This window comes from Bombus affinis, chromosome 13 (assembly GCF_024516045.1).
Source record: "Bombus affinis isolate iyBomAffi1 chromosome 13, iyBomAffi1.2, whole genome shotgun sequence".
Taxonomy (NCBI): Eukaryota; Metazoa; Arthropoda; class Insecta; order Hymenoptera; family Apidae; genus Bombus; species Bombus affinis.
This window is the reverse complement of record NC_066356.1, coordinates 2220639-2233690: the sequence shown is the minus strand read 5'-3', so window position 1 is coordinate 2233690 and position 13052 is coordinate 2220639. Positions and strand designations below refer to the sequence as shown.

Sequence of the window (13052 nt, the reverse complement as noted above, 5' to 3'; positions counted from 1 at the left end):
GAAACGCGATTAAACACTTCACCGAAATCACATTCGAGACAGAGTTAATCCCAGATCCCATAGAATTTTGTGAGCGCATAGAAAGAGAGAAAAAAGGTGACAGATAGAGAGAAAGAAAAGAAGACAGGAAGAGAAGAGATTTGCAGGCCTAGTACAGTAACGAGGATAAAACCTGGTCGTCACTTGAAAAACGGATTGCAAGAAAGAAAGTCTTCTCCTTTGAGTCCACCGAGATACACTATCTCTCAAGAGTACCTACACATTTGTTTACTTTTAAACTGCACGTGATGTAATTATACAATTCTGCGATAAAAACACCTGCAATTATTTGAATTCTTTACGGTTGTGGCTTCTTAAATCGGCTAACTGTTTACGAATATAATAAATATAAATCGAAACATTAATTCCATTACCCTCTTAAAATCTGAATTATGTGAAAATAATATTCTACGAAAAGATTAGAGAATCAGAGTTTATAATATATACCGATACAACAGACATTTACATAATTGCTGCGGGATGATATACAGTTATGACATGAATACGATACATAGCGTATAACACACAGTAAGCCGTATCAGTATTACAAATCTCTTGATACAAAGCAGATATTTGATACAAATCGTATATAGTATCTCTCAGAAGCTGTTTCTCGAAAATTGATGAATTTCGTGTTTGGTAAATTTCCCAATTTTATTATCAATTATATGATTATATCAATGATATAATAATAATAGACTGCTGCTGTGTAATTTACGAGAAATTCAAAGATGTAAAAATATACAAAGCAGAAATCTCGTTATACTATTTAATAGGTAGATGATGTAAGTCTTAGATCATGTGACTTCTTAGAGTATGGTGAAAAGTGACTGCCAAATGTTTGAAGGATTTTTTGAATTAATTAAAAACATATCTTGTCCCTGTATAAGATTTCTTCCGTGTGTTTGTCTCCCATATACATACGTTAAAATGTCACTGCGCATAGTTTGTTAGAACTCGCATTCTGATACTACAGATCGATCAAAGCGTCCGTATACGTATGAGCGGTAGTGTATATTTCACAAAAGAACCAGGTGACAGAAAGAGATGTGCTCGTGTTTGCGTGGATGGTTGGCCGGGTGGGTGGAGTACGAAAAGAACAGAGGCAAAGGAAAGAAGAAGAAAGGGGGAAAAAGTCAGAAAGAGACGAGTAAAGAGGACACGAGAGCGAAAAGACAGAAAACAGGAGCGTCCTAACTGCTAAAGTGCCCCACGGTTTTCCAGATACTCTCTCATTCCAGTTTCTTCTATCTCTGTCCATCTCATCGTACCCGGGAGGCTATTTAAAGGCGAGAGCCTCTTAAAGTATGCCGCTTAGTTTCATAACGAAGCAAACAGCAGCCTGGCGGTTACATAATGTAGCCCGCTTTTAATTCCTTTGTCGTCCAATTGTCTCGAGTAAAAACGCTTGCGTGTTCCGTGTGTAGAAGAACGCGCATTTAAGATCGAGAGAAAGGAGACGAAGAAGACGAATGGAAAGAAAAATTCATCAGATCCTATGTTGTTTTCCTGTTTCTTTTTACAGGACGTTTCAGAAAGTTTAGATCAAACCCTCGGGAGCATGTAATACTCCAAACAAGTAGAAATATATTGATAAATGTAGATACTTGAAATTCAATTTCAAGTTTTTTAAATATCCTGTATATTCAATGAAGGAAAATACCAACATTTTCCTAATACCAAAGATCTTCCTGTCGAGTCAAGAAATGGAACGGTCCTGGTGACCGAAAAACACACGTATAGCATGAAATGAACTTACGAGTACGCGCATACGGGTGGGAGATGATGTCCCGATGCACCGAAGGCATCAAAGTAGATTCACCCGTTGTAATGGATACATCGATTTTTAAGTAGCTTCGTTCGTGAGTTTTCATTTCCACGAGATACAATTTCTAGCTGCGAAATTACTAAAGCAAAAAAATTCATTTCGTTGAGGATAACTTTGAAAGAACTTTATGAACGTGCTTAGCAATTTGAGAAATTCTAGATAAAATAATTTCCTTCTGGTTTACCACGTTTACTCTATGCCGAATGATGTGAAAAGTAATATACGTTTTTGACTAATTAAAAAGAAAACCGTCTCAAAAATTATAAGTTTGAATTTAAAAATTGCCATTGCTTGGGCGAATAAGTAACTTTTTAAATTGAATCAGGAAATTGAAATGAAAGAATTAAGAAACACTAATCGCAAGTCACTTTTACCTTTTCTTAATAATTTCATCCTTAATGAAACAAGATGGAATTTCTCTAAAAAAGCAATACTCCCTGCGAATTTCCGTTGTAAAAAAATTGAAAAATAGAAACTATTTAGCTTATCAAATAATATTAAAAAGTATTGCAAAGGGTTTGTTTAGACGAGATTTACGCTACATGGGAACTACGAATCTGTTTATATAGGATTGAACACGTAAAGGGAGATTCCCGCGGGGATAACTGCCCTCAGATTACACAAACCAGCCGCAGATGTACTGCGGCGAGTTTATACTATTAGATTATTTATACAACCAGAGAATTGCCCACGGAACAAGCTTTTGCAATATTCATCTGAATGGGTATCAGTAGAGAAAAAGAAATCGATTGAAAATATGACCATTTGAAATGAAAAGTGGAAATTAAAATTTATTAGAAAAATTATTTCTAAGAATTATTTCCTACAAAAACAGGTAATAAGTACGCAGTGTAATGATTTTTCCCAAGTTTGACTATTTAATCCGCACTTTATCTTTTTAAACTATATTTTATCATCAAAAGGAGAAATCAATCGTGGAAATTCAATTAATATATTTTTTATGATTTTGTTAACAAAGTGACAGATTAAAAATGTTTTATAGTAGAAAATAGTAGATAGAAAGATAGTAGGATAGTAGACAGCAAAAAGTGAGTTTATTAAAAAATTGTCAGATGAGCTTTTCCTCGTCCAACCCTCGCCCGACTCGCCGACAAAGCCTTCAGATGCTCCATATAACGTCTAATTCCAGCATACGAAACAATATTAAATATTAAAACACATTAAAACAGCAACAGTATTTGGTAGTGTTCGATGTTACAACATCGAGTTTAGAATCGTCGTGTCCCTTTTATAAAAAAATGTAAATCATAAATTTTTTCCTTTGTGGATATGGCCTATTTCCTTTGTTTCAAGAGAAAGAAAACAAGAACGATACAGAGGTCGACTGGAAGCGTTATCAGACAACTTTTTATATCGCTAGTAGCGAATTCACAGTTTCCTGGAAAATCACTTGTTTTACGAGGACGTTTCAAAGTATCACGACACTTCGGTGCCACGAAATTGCAAGTCCTTGAACGTGTGTCGTTCGGGGAAAAGTCAGTCATCTGGACGTCGTTCAACGGTTCATTGCGAACCGAGTGTACTCGCTACGAGGACGAGAGCAGCAAGGTATTGATCACATAACGCGATAACACGAGCGACTGAATCTGAATTAGAATTTAAAAATACAACTACTAGTTATATTTTTCACATCATACGTTTCTCCATCTACAATTCTAGAAATTGCTTTTCATTTTTTATCATTTGTATAGAGCAGAAAATTAAAAATATTGGTCCAACAATGATAACGAAAACATGTACTATATTAAATTATAATAAATTATAATTAAACATCGAATAATTAACGATATTCTACAATACCAATTATTTCGTATATATGTGATTGTTAGAACATTTCGACTTTATAACAATAGAAAGCAGCTCATAAAGTCTGCCGAAATATACGATCGACATCCTATACACGTCCTACGACAGAAATTACTGGACACGACACCCTAATTACACCCCGAAAGAGAACTGAATGCGAACTGTACAATAAAATTCACGAAAATTCCCCGATAAAATGGTGATAAAACAGGCGTTTCGCGAATTCATCATGGCCGTTCATTCATTTAGTATCAGTTTCATACTTTTACGTTCCAATTGAATTCTCTGACAGCCAGAACAGCCAGAATTAATCACAATAGCGTTACACGCTCCACAAATTGCCTTCACGATGCAATTCCAGTTTCCGTAACAATGAACGTCGATTTTCCCTCTCGAAAGAAAGAATAAAAAGAGAAAAAAGCGGGTCAATGGTAGTCACCATGAAATCCAATCGGCTCTCGTCAACCCATGTAAACTTCCTCAAAACAAATACTAAAAAAAGAAAGCAAATATTACTTCGACTCACGTTTGTGCTTTCGTTTGCAATCAGTCTGGCACACAGCTTCCATTCTCTTTGCTCCTTCCTGGTTCTTCTTTCCTCTAATAACATCGAGGATATCAACCCAGCTGTGCACCAAAATGTATCCGCGAGGTTGGCCTGTTAGAAATTCCAACGACAGCGTCGCGCAAAATGGATTTCCGGCAGCTAGCGTTTTCCACAGTACTGTTATACATGTATATAGCAAGCTCATTCTCTGATGCTTTCACGCGGAATGCCGTAATTGCGTTTCTTCAAACCGATCGGCATTTTTACTCGGCGACTAAAATGATTCTCTCTCACGTTCGTCGTTTTTGCTCGATATTGGACGACTGCAAGAAGACAAACGGAGAAGTATCAGTTGCGTGATCAATGACTGAAATACGGAACGCGAGGTGTTCGTTATGATGTAGCCGTCTTCGGTGTTTTCGCGTTTCGCGATGGAAGGTTGAGATGGCGTGTTTACGCGTTTGCTTGGATTTTGAAAATAGTGATAATAAACGTTAATTTTTATTCCCACTAATCTACGGTTGAAGAGTTGTACAATCAATTGAAAAGTTGTTAATAATCAAAGACTAATTAATCGTTATCTCTAGCAAATAAATTAATTATAGAATAGATTTTTTTTTAATAATGATTCGACTCATCTTTAAATTAAGCCACAGTAATTAATCTGATAATTGTATTTCAATAATAACTTATCCTATTCAATCAGTTACCCTTGCAGCATAAATCGCCGCTTTGATTCGGCATTTTAACAAAATTAATTAATAATATCGATCGTTACCAAGCGTTGTTAATATCTATAACGTATTACCATGCAAATTGCTACGGAACGGTTAAATCACAAAATGTAACTGACGAAAAACGTAGAATCGACGAAAAAAAAAAAAAAAAATGAAAGAAAGAATCTTTTTCTCAAATATACTTGCGTCCTCCCAAAATTATTTAGAAAGCAACTGTTTATGTACTTTCAGACTACGATAATACATATTCCTGCTGAATCGGTAACACGATATTGAAATCATTCTCTCTGATACAAAGCGACGAATACATAAATAGTACCGTGTCAGAATATTAATCTGAGTAACTGTATTTATCATTCACCTGTGGCAAATTTTTTAATGCAAAATACAAATTTTCAAAGGAACCGAAGAAAATTCGAATGGAACAGAAAATAAGGAGACTGCGTTCGATATAGCCAAATGCGTTTGCGGTGTAAAGTTAAACGTTAGCCAGACATTGAAGTTTCAACCCTTAAGAGGTAGTGGAACGACGCCGCCTTAGACCTAAAGATCAAGCGAAGGGTGAAAGAGATAATAGAGGTGGAAGTGGCGGTGATAAAGACGAGATAAAGGTAGAATCGATGATATAGCGGAGGTAAATGCGGTAAAAAGAAGATGAGCAAAGCTGAACGAAGCGTAGGGACGTGGTGCGGGGTGGAAACGGCATAGAACAATGAACCGAAAATGGAAGTAATGCGAGCTGGGATGGCTAGACTTCATCGGGAGGAAAAAATCGTGTTGAACTAGCGCGTAAAGTGGTAAAGAACCGGGCAAACGTAATATCAGAGAAGTTGAAGAGTAAAAAGTGACGGGGAAAGAAACGACAGAAAATAAAAAGCTCGCATTGGTGCGAAATCTAGCGGAATTAAAGAGTAGGGAATTGACGAGGGTGAATATGGCTATCTCATTATCGATTTAGCTTGAGTTCTGCACGTAAAATGTTAAAAATAAATAGGTGAATTACACGAAATTATTAAAAATTTAATTATTTCATTAACTTTCTTTTCTTTATTCATTTTTCATACTCTTTTCACCAACGAATACATCCCGATATTTTAATTTTCACATAGAATTTAAGGGATCGTAATTCGAATCTATCTCTAACGATTCTAAATTTATAAAATCATGAATGACTTGAAATAGATCTATTTGTGATTTCATATTTGTACGAGATTGTTGGATTGTTTTCAATCTAAGTATAGATCCAAATGAATTCGAAATACAACGTTTAATTCAAATTCGCTGGGTCAATTTTTTGTTAGACTGAGATTAAATCTAATCTCAATTGAGCGTGGACTGACTTGGCTTCGGTAAAACGCCAAAGTAAACAGATACAGCACTATGAAATTTTTCTGAAAGTTCGCCACAAACGTTTTTTTGAACTATCCAATCTTATCCAAGCGTGGCTATAGGGAGAAATTGGGTATCGATTTACTTTCTACAGCTATTTTTCATAAACGTCGCGTCGCAGCATCCTTGTGGAAGTAGACGCCATCACAAGGAACACCGTGAGCTGGACGAAGATAGCTTTTCAATAGGACGAACGTCGCGAAGTCTAATAGAACGTCGATAATGTTTTATGCATCTTTCATTCGCGGTGGCTTCACGGTTGTTCAAGTTTTCTTCACGTTGATCTTCGCGTAGATCAAAGTTTTCCTTTTATTCGAGAACAAAAGTCACGGTCGCGGCTCGTTGGTATTACGGCTTCGCTCGGGAAACACAGGAAAGCCGGGAATTCACGCGAACTTCCAACTACGCCCAGCCGTGAACAGGCTTTTCCTTCGACTCTGGCCCCTTTCGATTCGCTGCCCCAGTTTCTAGAGCGGTGCTGCATTATTTCGAAAGTCCGATTCCAAAGAGATCGGTTCGAGCTACGATTTACGCTCGGTTCGACGATAAAAGTCGTCTCGCGATAGTCGACTGCGAATCGCAGCAATTTAGCTGATCCACGTCACAATGACTCTTAAGTGAGAGCCTCCAGAAATTAAATATTAGTTGAAAGTTGTGCAGTTATGGATTAATTTTCATTTCTTTTGATACTATCGACCGTTTCAAAAAAATTTTTCTACTATATTTTTTTATTCTTTTTATTATACCTTCTAATATTTTCATTTTATTCTGTGATATTATATTTTATAATTTAAATTAATAAACGGCTTATCTAGTACAGTTTTAAAATATCAATTATGCAAAATCAATTACATTATTCCCTGTCGGTTCGAAGAAATTAGCCGTTTATAATAATCGCAATAGGTGAGATCGATAACAATTGTGGTCAATGAGAAGAGTATATCGCGGTAATAAATCAGATAATCCAGTGGCTATCGATTAATACAATTAAATAATGTTTTGCGTTACTCACCAAAATTGAAGAAGTAACCTTCCAAAATAAAACATACGTTTATCCGACTTTTATTTATACATGCAAATAAAGTCGAAGCTGAATCAGGTCATTTGGTTACCGTAGTCAACATTATCTTACTTATTTTTCATATCTTTGTCAATTTACTTCGATACGCAAAAAATGTTTAATATTCTTATAATATTTAATAATATAATATTGTAGTTATGTAAAGAAAGATATCTAAAGAAAGCTAAAAAAAGAAGAAAAAGGAGAAAGGTAACTGAACATAAAGTTATTAACCGAAAGAAGCCCATGGCACATAAAAATATCCGTCAAAGGTGAAGCGTAGTTCTCGCTTTTTAATCCGTTCGCATTTTTGCCGGATCGGGCAGGAAATTTGATCTAGAAGTAAATTGATTGATTACTGGGCGAAGAAGCTTCTCGGAGTTGTGACATAGAACCGAGTGCCTTAGAAAATAAACGAAATGGACACTTTGTTTCAAAGCAAAGCAAGAAACTCGTTCCCTCTGGTCCGTATTGTTCCACTGGACGAAAGATCGTTTACGTGACCGAGAATCGCTAGCGTGAAATGTAATTTATAAAATGTCACTGTCTTTGAAATTCAACTAGTGGATCAGTTTACTTTCTTGATATTCTAACAATAAAAAGATACAAATATCATAATCGTTGATACATTATTAATTTCTACAGTCTGTATAACTCAAAATCAAAAGTTATGAGCTACATCGGCCAAGGTGTCGGGATACTTATGAACGAAATTGCATAGGTACGTCATAAAATGACATGCAACTACGCATTTGTCACGTCAGAAATTTTATTCGAATCTTTAAATTTTGATATTAATTTTATTTTCAATTAAATCAATAAATAACTGTTGCACATTATCAACTAACTCTTGACGCTCTACCTACCGGAGATGATGTCCACTTTGTGGTTTGTCGGTGGTCACTAACTGTCACTTTATCCAAAATTATTCCTGTTGACTATTGTGGTCGTTTCTAGGACTTTCTTCCAACTATTGATTTCGACTACTGCTTTACTCGGTTTTAGCCTGATAATGGGAGACAATCGACAGAAAGATATTAATGATTATTATCATACGCATTCTTTTAGTATTTTTCACAAATTTAACAACTAAACAGAAGTAAACGACCGATAGAAGATCATTTTACATTATACTACTTACGAAAAAAAGTAGAAAGTGTAGAATACAATTTTTCGTTTAAGGGTTTAGGCTACCTTGAGTTGATTGAGTCTCTTACAACCTTTGGCAATTCTGTGTGGTAAAAGAGCGACGTTAAAGAAAAATTTGCAATACAGCCATTATTACACAAGAAATAGGAATCTTAAAAAATAATTTTTTTACATAAAAGTTAGACTGGAATCTTATTAACGCAACACAAATTGTTCGCGGTGGAGTAGATGGTTAAGGAATACAACCGGATACCTTTAGCTCTTGCGTAACATACGGAAGTACGTAGGACTTAAATAAAATGTTGGCTTTTGTGAAAACTCTTGAACGATGAGTTTCATTTTTCATGGAAAAATTCATTATAAAAATATCTGTAGCGAAGAAAGCCTTAAATATATCGCAAAAACCATACGTACTTTCCTAGATTATGTAAAAAGGAAAATCGTGTTAAAATTTAAAGTGAATCGGATAAAAATTGTAGAAGAAACTTACGCCACTCGTTTTAAAAGTCATATTTTGCAAACATATGCTTTAAACCGTGAAAAATGAAACTTTTTATTTAAAAGTGCACAGTTTCCACAAAAATCAACATTTTTTTAAGTCCTACGTACTTCCGTACTAAATATTAGGCAAAAACTAAAAATATTTGGTTTTATTCTTTAGCTCAAACCGTAGCGTCGTAATCTACGCCACTGTGAAGAATTTATACTGCATTAATAAGATCGCAGTCTAACTATTTCGTAAAAGATAAAAGATAAAAGAAAAATACAGAATTATTTCTTGAGATTCTTATTTCTTGTATAATAATGGCTGTATTCCACATTTTTCCTTGAGTTTATCATCTTACAGGACAAGAATCCGGACTTAACCCCTTAAGGCCTTGTATTATAGAAAGTTCAGTCTAGAAAATTGTAATAAATTTTCAAATTCGATTCGCTCTAAAATGAAACCTCATTCGAAATATAAATTGCAGGGTATTTTTGCAGCTTGAACGATCGACCGATATTGCTTGAAATCGAATCTCGGGACAGGAAAGAAACAATATCGGTACGTTATCTGATCGGTATAATGGTTTTATTTCAAGGCGGCCGCTTAGTTTTTTGCGTATTAAATTTCGCAAACGCAAAAACAGTCAGGACGTAATCGGATATCGTTGATTAACGAACCGCTATTTCCGCGAGATAGCAAAGATGGTTATAGGTAATCAAAAATGTTATTAAATGCAACTTTCGAATGCAATCAGAGCGGCCTCCGTTTAATCATTTTAATCCGTTTTCTGTCATTTCTATGGAATACCTTCGAATGCAATTTTAATGGGCGCACTTTGAATCGCCGAATATGTTTACACTCCTTCGCGTAATTATTTCACTTTATCGATTATTACATTAACAAAGTAACTGAAAACAAACAAAGTGTTTACGATAAGCCTCACATGTTTTCATACAGTCATTGAAAATTTCGTTGCAATCACATTTTGAGTAGCCGATATTAAATCAATCAACTTAACAATTTCTGGTTACGTAACGTAAAATATATTTGCTGCACAGTTGTCGTGGTACATCGTCATTCGAAAGAACACTGAGATGACTAGTCATTCGTTTATCTTTGAAATATTCATCATGTGATGTTATAATCTTTATAACGCAATGCTATAGAAAATTAAACGTGAAAACCTTCCAGGCAACGTTTCTTTTCGCTCCAATTATTTTCTGATTACGTTATATCACGTTCTTCTTTGCCACTACTGTCTTACAGCTGTTCGAACATTGTCTACCTAGCCGTCGCGAAAAGAGTAAAATAATCAGCGTAATTGGAAAATACTGTTATTCCAAAGCTGCTGGCAATTTTTTATTGAAACAAGAATATACTTCTACTTAAACAAAGAACGCATCTTCGTCCGCCATGTTACGAGCTTTTATGTACACTTAAATAGCGGACAGGATGCCAAATGAAGGATAATGAAGTGCACCATACGCAAACTTTATTTGCATTCCACGGATCGCATATGAAACAGCGTACAGCATATTGCATTCCTCCCATTTGATGGCAACGCACGTTCACGCTACACCGATGTTCTAATGCATACTCGAAAGTGATAATAGCTTTCTCTCATTACTGTAAATACGACACCACTGGTGCCATTAGCATGGCGAAAATAACCGCATCGTTAAATTGTACGATCAGGTCATGAATAGCCCTTTAATCTCATGAACTGTCCAGAAATACCGTTTGTTTATAATTGCATACTATCACTATAAATTGTCTACCACTCCAAACCTGATCGGTAAGAAAGTACGGTGGTTGATATGAAATAACGAACGTGATTTATTTTAATAATAGGCACAATTACGAATAATATAATTCGTTATTCGTAATAAACTATTCGGAATGTAATTGAAGGAAATAATTAAATTAATTTGTTAAGTAATGGTTGAAAGCTGTTTTATTATATATTTAATTACATCTATACGACGATAATTATGATCAAGATGAGACTATTTAACAATTATCTGTTCACGATCGCACTTGGAAAATTTGAAGGCTCCGCTAAGAATATCATACCTCGTTTATCTCACGGATTCTTCAGAGGTATCCAAAAACTACAGTTTCTCGGTTTCTAATTGTTTCGTGCTAAGTATAATATTTACATCTGCGAGAAAGACATCAGCCCTCCAAGGCTCAAGCGTACTTTCACAATGAAGAAATGAAATAGGACATGCCCTGCACGAGCAACTTTGCTCGCAAACTTTTTACTTAGTACAGGATGTTTCCTCTTAGTGTCTTCTACACAAGCTCGTACACTTTTGTAAAATTTCCACCGACCGCGAATGCATTTCAATTAAGTCGACGAGAAGTTAGGCCACGCGGCGTTGTTTGGTCGTGTTGCTTGATTTGACCGTGGTCCACTTAGGCGCGCACTGCTAATGAAATATTTACCTTTCACTAAGAAATAGACGCTTATTTCGTCACACTGTTTCACCGGGTCGTGACGCTTGTTTGAAAGGTCTCGTAAAAGGAGCAAGAATATTCGTTTTTCGCATCGTGTTACTCTTTTCACCCTAATTCCGTTCAATTCTAATTTCCTCAAGCAAGGGTACTTGGAGTCGTGGAGCTAAAAATGGAAACAAAAAGTAATGTGCGGAATGCTCCAGTAATTACGGTGCAATTGGCAATCTAGAGATAGCCTAATAAAAGTTCCTATTAGGTTGCTATTTAATGCATTTGTTCACCTCTGTACGTTACATTTTGCAGAATATTATAGAATATTATGTGTCTTAACTGCAGCGAATAAACATAGTATTCCTGTAACATATTGAGGACTGTAATTATGAACCAGGTAAAGCACTTTTTGTATCCTCTGACCACTGCTGAAATATGTTGCACGTTATACAAAACACTCCGTACATGATCGATATTTATAATACTCATTATTCTTCGAGCGGATTATTCAATACATGGAGAACGAAAAATATAAAGTGCAAAGTCTGGGTTGAATGGATCCAGTATGCGAGAATTATGCATCCAAATAATCTTCGAAAATCGACCAAGCTTGTTTACGAACAAGCGCAAACGTTCTCCCATGACGATGTAAATTGAAGCGATTTCCAGCTGGCATGGCAGGCCGAATTTTGGCCGTGTTTAAACTTATTTTATGCGTAAATAGGAGGCGGGCGGAGGACGCATTGTTTAACGTCCAGAAAATCGTTCAGGTTCACGGCTCGTTCGATGATACGCACACAAACGCAGTCCAACTAAACTAATTAACATGAAACAGCTACACACGCCATTCTCTGGCCACAGCAAACAACGGGAAATGTGTGGCCGTCGAAATAAAACATCGACGAGCAGTCGAACGCGATTTGTCTCATTACCAGCTACCAGCAGGGAAATGTCAGCCTCTGTAAATGCGTTCGGATTATAAAGTAATATGTCACGGAATATGGTCCTGTGGTAGTATAGGCGAGATAAAATTACGTTTCGTCGTACTGACAGACGCTGTTATGACGATCTAGTAAATAGACCATAGGAATTTTTATTACATATACGTACGTATTTTCGGGTAATTATGCAAAATAGGGCACGTCTTACCGATATCGATGACCTCGAAGTATGTCGTCGACATACTGTCGAATATTCTGAGTGTAACCGCCGATGACTACGGGATGATCATAACAATTTAATCATCCATCGTATATTGGTTTAATTCTACGAAGTACATCGAATGGAGAGAAAGCAGAGCAACTGGTAATATTATAAATGGAAGACATACACAGATAAATGCAATCAATTGCCTGTTATGTTACTGTATCTACCTGTTAATTTAAAATAAAAGACGACCTCTTTGTAAAACGCAGTTACACCCACATCCGTTTAATTCCACGAAACCCTATCGAGGGGGCAATAATCGATGCGGAAGTTGAGACGGATTAACCGACAAAATAGAATTTCCAAACAGAATTCCCGCAATAAAACCGAGC

The 13052-nt window shown here is 35.9% G+C and overlaps 1 protein-coding gene and 1 long non-coding RNA gene across 10 annotated transcripts in view; one reads left to right on the top strand and one right to left on the bottom strand.

The window, feature by feature from the left end:
* The window catches only part of LOC126923452 (uncharacterized), a 130081-nt gene that overhangs the window by 34389 nt on the left and 82640 nt on the right, over window positions 1-13052 (bottom strand). The window contains exon 6 of one of the 5 annotated variants that reach the window (XR_007713163.1): window positions 3759-4564. The exons of the other annotated variants lie outside the window; for them this stretch is intronic. This is a non-coding gene — a long non-coding RNA (uncharacterized LOC126923452). Of the gene's footprint in view, window positions 1-3758; window positions 4565-13052 lie in introns of those variants that run through there. 5 annotated transcript variants of the gene reach the window in all.
* LOC126923435 (dipeptidase 1-like) overlaps window positions 1-13052 on the top strand; it is a 145146-nt gene that overhangs the window by 79377 nt on the left and 52717 nt on the right. The gene's annotated exons all lie outside the window — the stretch shown is intronic.